This window comes from Vicugna pacos, chromosome 35 (assembly GCF_048564905.1).
Source record: "Vicugna pacos chromosome 35, VicPac4, whole genome shotgun sequence".
Lineage (NCBI taxonomy): Eukaryota > Metazoa > Chordata > Mammalia > Artiodactyla > Camelidae > Vicugna > Vicugna pacos.
Genome location: NC_133021.1, coordinates 33,447,000 through 33,460,122, shown reverse-complemented (window position 1 = coordinate 33,460,122; position 13,123 = coordinate 33,447,000).

Here is a 13,123-nt window from a genome sequence, read left to right as displayed (position 1 = left end):
TGGGCAGTGCGCTGGAAGCTAAGAGAGAGGAGCCTTTGAGGTAGGAAGGGCTAAGCAAGTCTTCAAAAGAGGACCACTGTGTCCCCGGGAGCAGATGCGTGGTGCCCGGGATGAGACATCTGGTGGAATATAGGGGTGAGTGAGGTGAGAGCCTGGAGGGAGGGGGTTCAACAGAGAACAGAGTGAGAGGAACAGACGCAGAAAGACAGGCAGCTCTCTTCAGGAATCCTGCTGCAGCGGACATCTACCTCACTCTCTAAAACGTCTACTTGACCTATGCCAGGAACCTTGCCTCGCCTTCACTGTCAGACCAAGTGAGGCGTTTTCCTCAGCCCGTAGTGCCCACTCCGTGCACACTTTTTGAAGCAATCACTTCCTTTCCTCATTACTGCACCCCTTAGAAACATCCACCGTATTGTTATTAATTGTTCAATCGCCCACCTCCCTCATTGGAAAGCAAAGCCTTTGAAATCAGGCTTATCCACTATTGTTTCCCTGAAATACAACCCCTTTGACTCTATTTCACATCATCCCTAAAAATTACTTCCAGGTGAGTCACAGATCTGCATGTGAAAAGCGAACAATAGAACCCCTAAAGGAAATATGGCGGTAACTCCGTGACCTTGGGGTGAGTAAAGAGTTCTAAAAAGGAAGACAGAAATACCGAGTATAAAGGAAAACTTTATAAACTGACCGTTATAATTAGGAACTTTCAGCACAAGATGTCATTAGCAGAGTGAAAAAGCAAGCCACAGACCAGGAGAAGGTATGTGCAATGCAAATGATGCCAAGGATTTACGTCCAGAATATATAAAGAAGTTCTACAAATCAATAAAAAAGACAAACAATCCCACGGAAATGCACTCCAGAGAACCAAACAGCCACTTCACAAAAGAGGCTATGCAAACAGCCAGGAAGTACACGAAAAAGTACCCCCTTCACTGACCACAGGGAAGTGCAGCTGGAAGTCACCGAGGTCCCACTGCGCACCGACCAACCGGAAAGGCTGAAACGCAGGGTGAGGAGCAGTGGGAGGCAGTGGGGAGGACAGGGCCCTGCTTGAACTCTCAGCCGCTGCTGGTGGAAACACCCACGTGTGTGACCACTCGTGGTTCCTTTCCAAAATGGGACACTGGACATACTCACGCAGTGTCACCAGCAATCCCACTCCTGGGGACGTATCCAACCAAGACGAGGACCAGCATTCACCCTAAGATATGTCCAAGAGTCTTTACGTTGAAACTCTTCATAACAACTCCAAGGGTCAACCCACCAACGCACCTGACGCATAGAAGGGGTAAACGGACTGTGGTATATTCAAAACCGGGACAGCTTCCCAGCAATTTTAAAATGCAAAGACTCACCTCGGGTGTTAAAAGCTGAAGGCAGAGGCCTTGGGGAGGGCAGGGCTTGGGGACATGGGAAGGGTCTGGGTGACAACAGTATTTTACTTCCTGATCTGTGTGGTGGTGACACAGGGGCACTTGCTTTGTGAGAATTCTTCACTCAGTGCACTTCAATTGTGCACATTTTTACGATTTGTACACTTTTCAGCACGTGAGCTACACTGTAGCAAAATCCACTAAAACTACGAGCTTGTGTTCAATGGTAATTAAACTTCTACAGTTGTTTTCTACGTAAAGAAATGACGATGCCATGAGCGACCAGCGGAACTGGGTGTCAAGAACAAGAGAAGTGTGAGAGCTTGGTGACCTCCATTTGTGCACAACATGCCCTCCGTCGCTCTGGAGGGGTGCAGTGCAGGTCCCACGCTGACGAGACGTGCCAGTCTGAGTGTCTTTGCACCACCATAGCGCCCTTCATGATGATGTGTTACGAGACCTCCTTCCTTCACTCCTTCCACGGCCGGTAAAGATGTTGACATTAAGAGACTGCATTGTAATAACAAAATGAGCTGTAAGAGCTCAGGCTGGCTGTGAGCTACAGCAGGTCCGTGACCTTACAGTATTCACCAGTCACTGCACACCTTGCTCATTAATTTGCCAAGCACTTTGCGCCATCTCAACTCTGAAAAGTGCTGTGTGAGTCAAAATTCTCTTCTCTTCTCTATTAATCATATTTGATGAATATCATTTGAAATATCATTAAATAATTTGAATGCAGGTGTGTGGACTAAAGCTACTCTAGAGCTTTCCTGACATAAACATTGACAAAGTATGTGCAGATTTAAGTTTGTACAAGTGATTAATCTGCTCTTCTGCAGTTGGAATTAATTAGTACCTTCATATTTACATGACTAGCTCTGCTCACTTTCGTCTGCCCCAGATCATCTTTAAACTCAATATTATATATTTAATATACAACAAGGACAAGGAACAAGAGGGAATCAGATTAGAACTCTAATCTTCTGTGTCTTAGACTCAGGTTTAGCTGGATAATTCTTTTTTCAATTTTACTTGGTGAGGTTATTAAAATATTTGATTTACGCTGTCTTCACAGAAGCTTCGTAGGGTAGTGTCATTGCTTGAATTACACGGACCAGCACATGCCTTCCCCAAATGGCCCTGTAAATGTTAGCATGACTGACTTATGAACACTGTATTTGGAGGGTCCCATTTTCTCTTCTAAGCTCTCTTACAGGAGTGAAAATAGAAGGTCCTGTATGCTAGGGGGAATAACCCAAGGACCAGAGGGCCGAGAGCCACCTCAGACGATCTGTGCTGTCTTCTTGCCGCTGGGAGGGTTCACCAGCACCGTGTCCGGCAGATGGGTGTTCACCCCGCTCCCCAGGGGAAGAGATTTTACAACTTGCATCCACCCTGTGATGCTGAGGCACCTTAGCCGTTTGAGTAACTGCAGGCACAGCTGGAGCAGGGACGTCCGCTTACTGGGCACCTTTTTGGTCCTGAGCACTGTTTTAGGCTCTTTACACACAGTGTCTCAGGGAAGCGCGCCTCTGTTAGCACGTTTGCACGTATTGTCATAAATTCTCAGGTCATTTAGATTTGCACTTCAGTGAACTGCTTCTCCACGATGTTTGCCTGTTTTCCTGTTGGGTTGTTTTGCCTCTTCAGATGAATTTGTCACTTCTTTGTATGGTTATATTATTAGCAATTCCCCTCCCACCCCAAATATAGCTTTTCTGTTTACTTCGTTCATGATACATTTTATCGTACAAATATTTTACTTTCATGAAATGGAACACGTGCGTCTTTTCTTTAGAGCTTCTGAGATTCCAATCATTCAAGGAGCCTGTCCAGTCCTTAGAGGACACCTGTCGTCAAGGTGCACAGACACGGACAGTCTACTGATGCGGCGCAGAAAAGGAAAGGCAGCTACTCTTGTCACCTGTAACTCACAGAAGAACGGGGACACCGCACCCCTGCCGTCCTGCAGAGCTGTGGTCAGAAGGGTTTATAAGGACCCCAGTCTCATTCTGCATGTGGGGGGTGGGGTGGGGAGCAGCCAGTGCTGGTGTCACAGGAGCCGGGGAGCTCACTCCTGCTACCCACGAGGAGCACTGACTTCCTGATAAACTGAAAAGCAGGGAGCTGAGCTTCTGGGACCACCTGAACTTGTCTCCCCTCCCGCAGCTGCTTCCAAAACCATGTTACCTCATTGTTTTCTTTCAAGTATTTCATCACTCAGAAGTCGTTTTTATACAAAGCAAAACCAGCTGTTCACATTTAATCTTTTTCTGGACATGCAGCTCCATTTATTAAAGAGTCTATCCTTTTCTCACTAAGTAGAAATACTATCTTTATCATATATGAGCCTTGCAGCTTTTTCATTTATCTATTTGAATTCGTTATGCTAATGACATATTAATTTTATTTTAATGGCTCTCCAGTTTTTTTCCCCTTATACCTAGGAAGTCAAATCACTTCCTTCCTAGTTTTCATAATTCAAAATTATTCTGGGCTATTTTTTGACATTGATTTTTCTCATATAAATTTTATGATCATGTAATTTTAGTGGAATTTGATGTAATAATTAACATACATTACATTTGAAAAATTTAACATAGTATATATCAAAGAGTTCTCATTCCAGAATAGTGTATGCTTCCCGTTTGTTCACATAACATGTTATACTGTTGAAGAAGATATTCTATTTCTCTTAATATTCTGTTCTGTTTCCTTCTTGCTAATTTATACTTATAAACTTCTCATGCTTTTCTCATTATTATGAGTTTTTTTTTCTCATTTTCCTCTAAGTTCTCATTATTAAACTAAAAAAACACCTAATGGCTTTTATATATTTATCTTATATCCATTCACCTTACCAAATTCCTCTATTAATTCCATTTGTTTAGAAAGAGCCTTTGGGGTTTTCTAGTTATAAAATCATCTCATAAAAAGGAGGTATGTTTATCTTTTGAAAATGTTATATGTCCTTGAAGACAATATTAAATTATAATCATAATAGTAGAGATACATGCCTAATTTCAAACTTCAATTAAAATAGATTTTTACATTTTATCATTTAAAATACTAATTCCAATTGTCCTGTAGAAGTAGTTATTGTTTCTTATTATATAAGCAGTTCACATCTACTCCTTTTTAATTAATTAATTTTGTATTGTAGTTTTTTTATTGTAGTATATATTCCTTTTAAAAACAGTTTTAAAGAGGGATTTTATTAAACATCTTCTTAACACTTTGTATTTATTTTCTTTTTTATGTTTGCCTAATGGATCTTACATGACCGAGCAGCGGCTCATTTTTCTGCTTCCTCCTCTCCCACGCCCACCAGGCTGGATGTGGCTGGAGAAAAATGAACACGCGGGAGGTGACCCCCATCCCATATATTTGCAGGTCCTTGCGCCCCCCCCCCCACCTTCCTCTGTACTTGGGCTCCTGCCCCTTCTCCCCCATCCTCACCCTGGTGGACGGCGTTCCTGTCAGCCTCTTTGAGGAGAGGGGTATGGCCTGAAGGGGGTGTCCACAGACTCCCCCCACCACACACACGCACGCACAACACACGCACACACACACGCACATGCACGCACATGCACACACGCGCACGCACACACGCGCACACACACATGCGCACACGCACACACATGCACACACACGCACACACACGCACACACACACACTGATCACCTATGTGCACCTCCACATCCTCTCCCGCCACTCTTAGCCAAGCCGCCTCCCCTCTGCCATGTGCGCTAGATCCCGCTGCTCCAGCTGATCCAGGGACATTGCCCCAGAAGTGCTCCCTCTTTCTTCTCATTAATTAATCTTCCCCATCAATATGCAAACATGCTTTTTCCCCCCTGAGCATCAAACAAATAAAAAAATTCTCTTTATTCTATTTTCCTGTCTAAGCATTGCCTCATTTTCTCCATTCCTTGCAGTAAAACTCCTCTGAGTTTTCTGAATTTCCTTTCCCCATTTCATGTCTCCCTCTGACTAGGTTTCTGACCTCCACAGCTCCACTGAAACAACTTGAATTTTGAATGCCTCCTTGGACATCCCCTTTATCTATTTAAACTGTCCTGGAAATCTCTCTTAATGTCACAGCTTTAAGTAACAAACATAGCTCCAGACACCCAACCTTCTATTTCCAGCTGGGAGCTCTCCCTACGAACTCAGATCCCAAGTATCCAGCCTCTGTTTGGCACCATTTGGATGTCTAGTAGCGTCTTAAACTTGATGTCTTCAAAACTTAGCTTGTGATCTCTCCCCACCGTCACCCAGATGTCTGTCCACCTGACAGTTTTAATAAGCTGCCTTTATGGTTATTTTTAAATGCAGGCTTCACAAGTCGCAATCCTTGGAGTCATCCTTCTCTCTTCTTTTACTTCCTCACATCACACATTCAATCATCAGAATCCCCTTTCGATTCTATCTCAAAAAAAAAGAAATCCATGGTCACATTGTATCTCATCATGCTTACTGTCACCACCACACTCCAAGGCCCCCTGAACTCTTGCCCAGATCATTGCAAAAGCTTCCCTGTTGGTTTCCACCCTCAGCCCCCGTCCCCTTCAGTTCAATCTCAGCGCAGCAGCTGGAGCGGTACTGGTAAAAGAGAGGTCAGGTAGAGCCAGCTCTGCACTGAGAGCCCTCCAGCAGCTTCCGAAACGACACACTCACGATGGCCTGTGATGCTCCGTTTCCTCCCTGACCACATCTATCATCCTCTCCTCGAGGGGAGGATCCGGGTGCAATGTCTTCACGTGGCTCCTGAGGACTTGCACTGACTTTTCCCTCTGCTTCTTTCGGGGTGCCCCCCGTCTCCCCAGCTCCACGTAGCTGGTCTGGTCTTTACGTGGAACCTGAGGGGTGCCCTCTCTGACAAGTCCAAGTACATCACCCTAAAAAGCCAGTTCCTCCCAATAGCCCTCTCTGTGCGCATCCTCTGTTTAATTTTTCTCCATTTTCACTTACCACCATCTAACACAATCGTCTATTTACCGATTGGTACCTATTTATGTATCGTTGCTGTGATGTTAGAGTTAACGTTTGCTGTGTATTTATTTTGTTTGTTGTCATGGAACATTTAGATGCTCATCAAAAAATCGTTCCCAAATTAGGGAAATCATGCAGGAATATAATTCTAATAGTTTAATAATTTTTGGTCCGCATTCATAAATCAGACCAATGGACAACGTCCCTTCATTGCTCTATTTTTGTTGGAGTTTTTAAAGAGCTGTGTTGCCTTTGTAAAGTGAATCGGGAGCCCTTTCATGTTTTTTTCTGAGGCCTGGAATAATTTAACTTTGAAAAGCGCTCTATCTTGAAGGTTATATAAATTCATGTTACATAAACCTCAGCTGGGACTCCATCTGTCCTCGGTGCCTTTTTCAACGGTAGATCTTTAAGTGTCTTTTTCTAAACTCTCTTATGGTAACTGGTGTATTTAAGTTTCCCCTTCCTTTCTTCTTGGGTGAATTTTGGCAATATATAGTTTGCTGGGAAATCATCCACTTCCTCTGAATTTTCAAATGTCTCGTCAGAAAGTTTTGTACATACGTGTATTTTTATGGCTGCTTTAGTCACGTCTGTATCTACAGTTTTTCCTTGTCTCTCTTTCCTAGTCTGGTGCGGCTTTTTGCCTTCCCTCTTTTTCCTTTAAACAAGCTCGTGAGCCGTTAATATAAATAAACTGACGTAAATTAGATTTGAGTTTTTAAATGTCTGCTACTTTTAACATTTTTCATTGATTTTAGCATTTGTTATGAATTTCCATTTCCTGCTTTTTATTTACGTTATTTTATATATTCTTAGGATGAGTACACCTCTCTTCATGCTTTAATTTTCTCTGTAAATGATGGTAGTTCATGACATTTTTTCCCCTTCTATCGACTGCTTCCGCTTTGTCCTGTAGGTCTAGCTGTGAGGAATGGCTCCTTCACGACTTTTTACGGAGTTATAATGTTCCTTTTGATTTTCTCTTTGACTCAAGAGTTGCCCGTCTAGGAATACTTTTTCTTAATTCTCAAGGGATTCTGATTTTGGACCCCTTTACATTATTAATTATTTCTGATCTTATTAGATCATATTCACAGAATGAACCTCCAAACGATTTCATGTTAAAAAATATACTTAGGCATTCTTTTAGGCTAAGAATGTGATTTATTTTGTGAGTGTCCCATGAACATGGGAATAAAAAATTTCTCTTTCCAAAGAAGGTAAGATTTGGTGTACACCAATTAAACCACTCTTACTCATTTTCTTATTATTTCATGGGATTTTTTTTGTCTTTTCAACCTGTCCAGATCTCAAAGAAGCAGATTAAAATATCCCACTAAAACTATAATAGTAACAGTTTCATTTGCACTTTATTTACTTAGGCATGCATGGTTTGGTACATGATGAAAAACAGAATGTTCCTCTTTATTTCTTTGTGCTTTTAATTCTAAAGTTAACATTCTCCCCGACTGTCATTCTGACTTCCATTTTTGTTTGCATTTGCAGAGTTGCCTCTCTGTTGCTCACCCAGGCTCACTATTATAACGCATTTGCTATTTGGGGTCAGTATTTCCCAGAGCTCTTTCATGGGGAACACGAGGCTGGTTTATGTCCCAGATGACTGCACAGTCACAGCATCTTGGTTTTGAAAGGTAGGAGACATTCCTCATGTTTTATCTCAAGATGTTGTCCCCGGATCATCTAAAAGAATCCCTTTGATCAATAGATTTAGGATGTTTTAATGTCTTCTCCTGCTTATTTCTCTGTTTGCTTCTTCATTTCTTAAAACTCATAGCATCATTTTCCTTATCTGAGGCATATCTGGGAAACCTCACAAGTCCATGAATTTCTTCTCTTCCTTCCTGTTTTCCTTGCAGTCTTCTCTTGGGCTGCCCTTCCTGGTCTCTTGCTTTCTGCCCATGATTTCAACGCTACAGTTCTGTTCCATGCTTGGAGATGTTGCTTCGACTTGGTTGTCCAGGTTACTAATTTGGCACGCAACAGTAACCACCTTGGTCTTCAGTTCATCTAGAAGACATTTCAGCTGTGCTTTTGCAGTTGGCTCTGAAACATCCTCTTTAAAGTTGTGGTCCTTAATACTTTTTCATCAGCTTGGCTCTTTTCAGAGAAAAATTTGTTCCTCACTGTCAAGAGCATGAATGCAGAAACCAATCAAATGACCAGTTTTAGGATAAAATATTTTCATCATCTGATTGAAATATTTCTCAAGAGCATGAGTGATTTCGCTTGTGTTAACTCTGATTAATGCTGAACACATCTATGTAACTGTATTTGCATGTCGGCTTTCGCCTTTAACCTTGTATATGTTGGATTTCAGGATTACCAACGCATCACTTACGCCTACGAGTGAAGTAGACCTTTCCATGAGTTTCCCTCCTGGAAGCAGCAGGCGCGCCAAGGGCACATGCAAATGGCCTGAGGCATCACGGTCCGCTGATCTGACTGCTTTTCTCAAGTTCAGCTTCACTAGGTGATAATCAAGGCCCTCAAATATTCTTTGAATTGTTGTTTATTTCAGGATTTCATGCTTCTTGAGGGCTTCATCTAATGCCCAGTAAACTGACAGCGAGAGAAGCGACATGACGACATAGGAAAACTCGAACCTCTCCCACTTCTGTTGTCTATTTCTTTCATTGATGCCTCATGCGGCTGTTTTTCGGTCTTTCTCTGTCTCGTTTATTTCACTTAGCACAATGCTCTCCAGGTTCATCCACACCGGTTGCTGCAAATGGCAGAGTTTCTATCTTTTTAACTGCTGAAATACATACACAAATATCACATTTTCCTTATCCATTTTTAGGCTGTTTCCATATCTCGGCTATTGTGAATTACGCTGCAGTGAATGTGGGGGTACACATAATCTTTTCAAGGTAGTGATTTTGTTTCCTTTGGAAATATATGCTTCTAGAAGTGGGACTGCTGGATCATATGGTAGTTCTATTTTTCATTTCTTTTTAAAAAATTTATTCTTATTTTTGATTGAAATGGAGTTGATTTACAATGTTAGTTTCATGTGTACAGCAAAGTGATTCAGTTACACAGATACATACATACATATATATATGTATTTTCTTTTAGATTCTTTTCCATTACTCATGCTGCCCGGTTTTAATGTGTAATTAAACAAGACAACAAAACAACCCTGGGGACCAACTAATTTGCTTTAAAATGATTACATTCCAGTAGGAGAAACAAAGTGCCTTAATAGTTGTAATTCCATTAAAAAGACCCACGCTGCTTCCCGTTGCCTAGACCGCGGCCCCTGGGCCAGCTGGGGAGGAGGCCACGCTGTGTCACTGCGGGCAGAGTGGAGCCCCTTCCCAAGTTCCCTGTGTGAACTGGGCTAGTAGTTGAGAGTGATGGCTGCTGGCCCGCTGAAACAGAGCTCTGTGAACTAAGGAAAGTAGACGCAGAGAGCCATTCAGAGCGGGCAGAGGGGGAGCCCCTGAGGGGCAGGAGCCCCGGGCGGGAGCAGCTGACCTTCATACCCACACCGGACAGCCGGGTGTTTTGCTCGCAACTGCTACCATTGTTTGGGGGAGCTTGAGAAGGACTGCATATTTAGGGGCCAAAGATTTAATAGCCCAGGTCTTTCCAAATTACAGGTAACAGAGAGACACACAACTTTGTCCATGTTAACAGTGAATGTAAACACAGCTACCATTTATTAAACCTCTCCCACACACCAGGGACACACACGCAGGTACTTCCTACTCCCACAATGATTATCTTGCTTCTTACCAATGCCTGCGAAGTAAGTAAGAAAACGGCTTCAGAGAGAAGTAACCAAGTTAAGAAATGTGAAGCTGAAACTAACACCTTGGGCTCTTTCTTTTAATGTTTCACAAAAAAAAAAAATTGAGGTGAAATTCATATAAAAGTGTTAACCATTTTAAAGCACACAGTCTAGGGAGATTCAGCACATCCACAATGTCATGCATCTACTCCTCCTGTCAAGTTCCAAAACGCTCTCACCACCCCAAAACTGAACCGGCACCAGGAAGCAGGCCCTCCCCCTCCCAGGCAACCACGGAGCATCTTCCCGTCGCTATGGGCTTGCCTGGCCTGGACGTGCCGTGCGATGGAGTTGTGCATCAGATGCCCTTTCGTGTCTGCTGGCCCTGGTCTGACCTCGAGTTCCATGTTCCTTCTTCAACAGCGTTTTCCTGTTAGAGGCTGCAGTCTTTTCACTCTTTGTTTGTAGAAATTACTTCTGAATCCAAGGCTCTAGGTACTATTTTTTGAGGGTTTAGTCTTTAGTAATCTGTTCTCCCATTTTGATATTTACCTATGACATTTCTTCAGGGTGAACTTCACTTTGATGTAACAGAATAAAAGTTTTTCCTTTTCGAGTTACTCAAGAACTCCTCTCCTGACCCTAAGGCGCGTGATAAGGAGGCACAGGCTCTCTAAGTTTCGGGAGGGTGTTCTGGGTGATTTCTTCCGATCCGTCTCCCAGTGCACTCTGTCCCCTTTTCAGTTTTGTCCAATGTGATGTTACATCTGTTTAAGGTTTTAATTTCAATTAGCATATGTTTTCTGTCTAGAAATTCAATTTGGTTTAAAAAAATCTGCTTGACCATTTTGGTCTCTTATTGTTTGTTTCTACTTCATTAAACATAGTCTACCTACTTTGTTTTATTTTTGTCTACTAGCTCCAAGCAAAACAATTCTCTGCCAATCAGTTTCTACAGTCTTTGTCTCCTGCTGCCTGCACCTGTCTGTGTTTCTTGACCTTGTTTCCTTGCAGGAGAGGAGGCCTTTGCAACTGGATCTGGGCTTGTTCTTTGAGACTGGGGTTGCATGCGGGCCGCGTTCCATTTCTGCCGAGTGCCTGGGCTCTCTGGGGCCCTGGGCCACTCTCACATTTTGGGGTGCTCCCAAGCCCCACGAGGATTGGTCTGAGGTCCCAGCTTCCCAACAGACATTGCTCTTCCTCCTCCTCTCAGAACCAGGGTTCCTCAGAGCTCCTGATTCTGAGGAAACTTACTAGTAGGTGGCTCTCATTTTGATGGTTGTCCGGAAGGTGGAGGAGCAGGCGCTGTCACCAGCCCCGGGGAAGCCTGGCCTCAGGCTCACTTGACTTGGCAGGACCTCAGGGTGGCCGACCGTGTGCCCTGTTTCTTGTTCCGCCCCCACACTCAACTGTTTGACCTCAGATTCTGTCCTTCTAACTTGCTATACTTTTATTGATTCTAAAAGAAAATTTCAATACCTTGTTCTTAATTTTTTTTATTTTCCAGTAGGATTAGTTAGGAACCCTATTTGTCTTCCCGTACACAACTTACCAACTATGAAAAAGGTAACGCTTTTCCATTTTTTAATCTCAAAGCTAAGGCTCTGAATGACAGGGCAGCGCCCTCACTCCCCGCGCTCGTCTTCTCAGTAACAGGTGACGCCATCGCTCAGCTCAACCTGCTTTCTTCGACGCCCTGTTGGGTCACTGCCAGTGACCTTTTCTCCTTGTGTTGCTATTCTGACTCGACTCCACTCGGCCCAGCAGGTCTGCGTGTGCACCAGGCCGCTTGCCCCTCTTCCAGCACAGCTGGGCAGCGCAGCCTCACTCCCTGTCTAGTCAAGCCATCCTTGCTCCGCAAGGTCCTCCCCAGCTGGGAGCCACATCCAACCCGCGGCCCTGAGATCTTTTTGTTTTTAATTGAAGTACAGTCAGTTACAACGTGTGAGTTTCTGGTGCACAAGCATAGTGTCTAGTCTTGCATATACAGACATATATTCGTTTTCATATTCTTTTTCATTAAATGTTATTACAAGATATTGAATATAGTTCCCTGTGCTCTACAGAAGAAAGTTGTGTTTAATTTATTTTTATATACAGTGGTTAACATTTGCAAACCTCAAACTCCCAAATTTACCCCTTCCCACCCTCTTTCCCCAGTAACCATAAGATTGTTCACTGTGTCTGTGAGTCTGTTTCTGTTTTGTAGATGAGTTCATAGTGTCCTCTTGTTGCTTTCTTTTTTCTTCTTTAGATTCCACATGTGATATCATACGGTATTTTTCTTTCTCTTTCTGGTTTAAGATTCTCTTGAATAGAGACACCAGGGTGTCAAAGTATTAAACTCTTATCCAGTCTCCCGACCAGACTGTAACCTGCCTGAGGGCAGTCACCACAGCCCGATTTACCTGTAGATTCCTGGCAACACCGTTGGTTTGCTAAATAACAGGTGTTTTCTACGTCTGTTGAACACGTTTCTAATGTTAAACGATTCTGTCTTTGACTTGAGGTATCTCCTTTTTCCTTTTATTTCCTGAGGAGATCACGTATTTTCTTGGGGGCTCAAAGCAGAGCTGTCATATTCCATTTGTCTTTGATTTGTGCCTCCTTTTGGGGGATTGCCACCAGATTCTCGGTTCATGACTGTTCTGTGATTATAGATAATCAGGTGTCTTAATTTCCAGAAGGGTTAACTAGAAAATTAGTCTTCAACTTGAAACTTCAATTATGTACATAAAATCTACATACCCTCCTAACTGAGAATTTCAGTCAACTGAAGTCAGTCTTAGATTTAATAATTTTATTAGTATCTTAAATTGCAGCCAGGAAGATGAATTATGTTAATAATTAGAAAGTTGAGCATTAACTTCCTTTCAACAGAGTTGCCTTCATACTATGATATTTCATTTCAGTAAAGCAGTGTATGTGCAAATGGGAAATGATTCATTCCCTTGTGGCCGAACTTATGATCTTTTAAAAAATG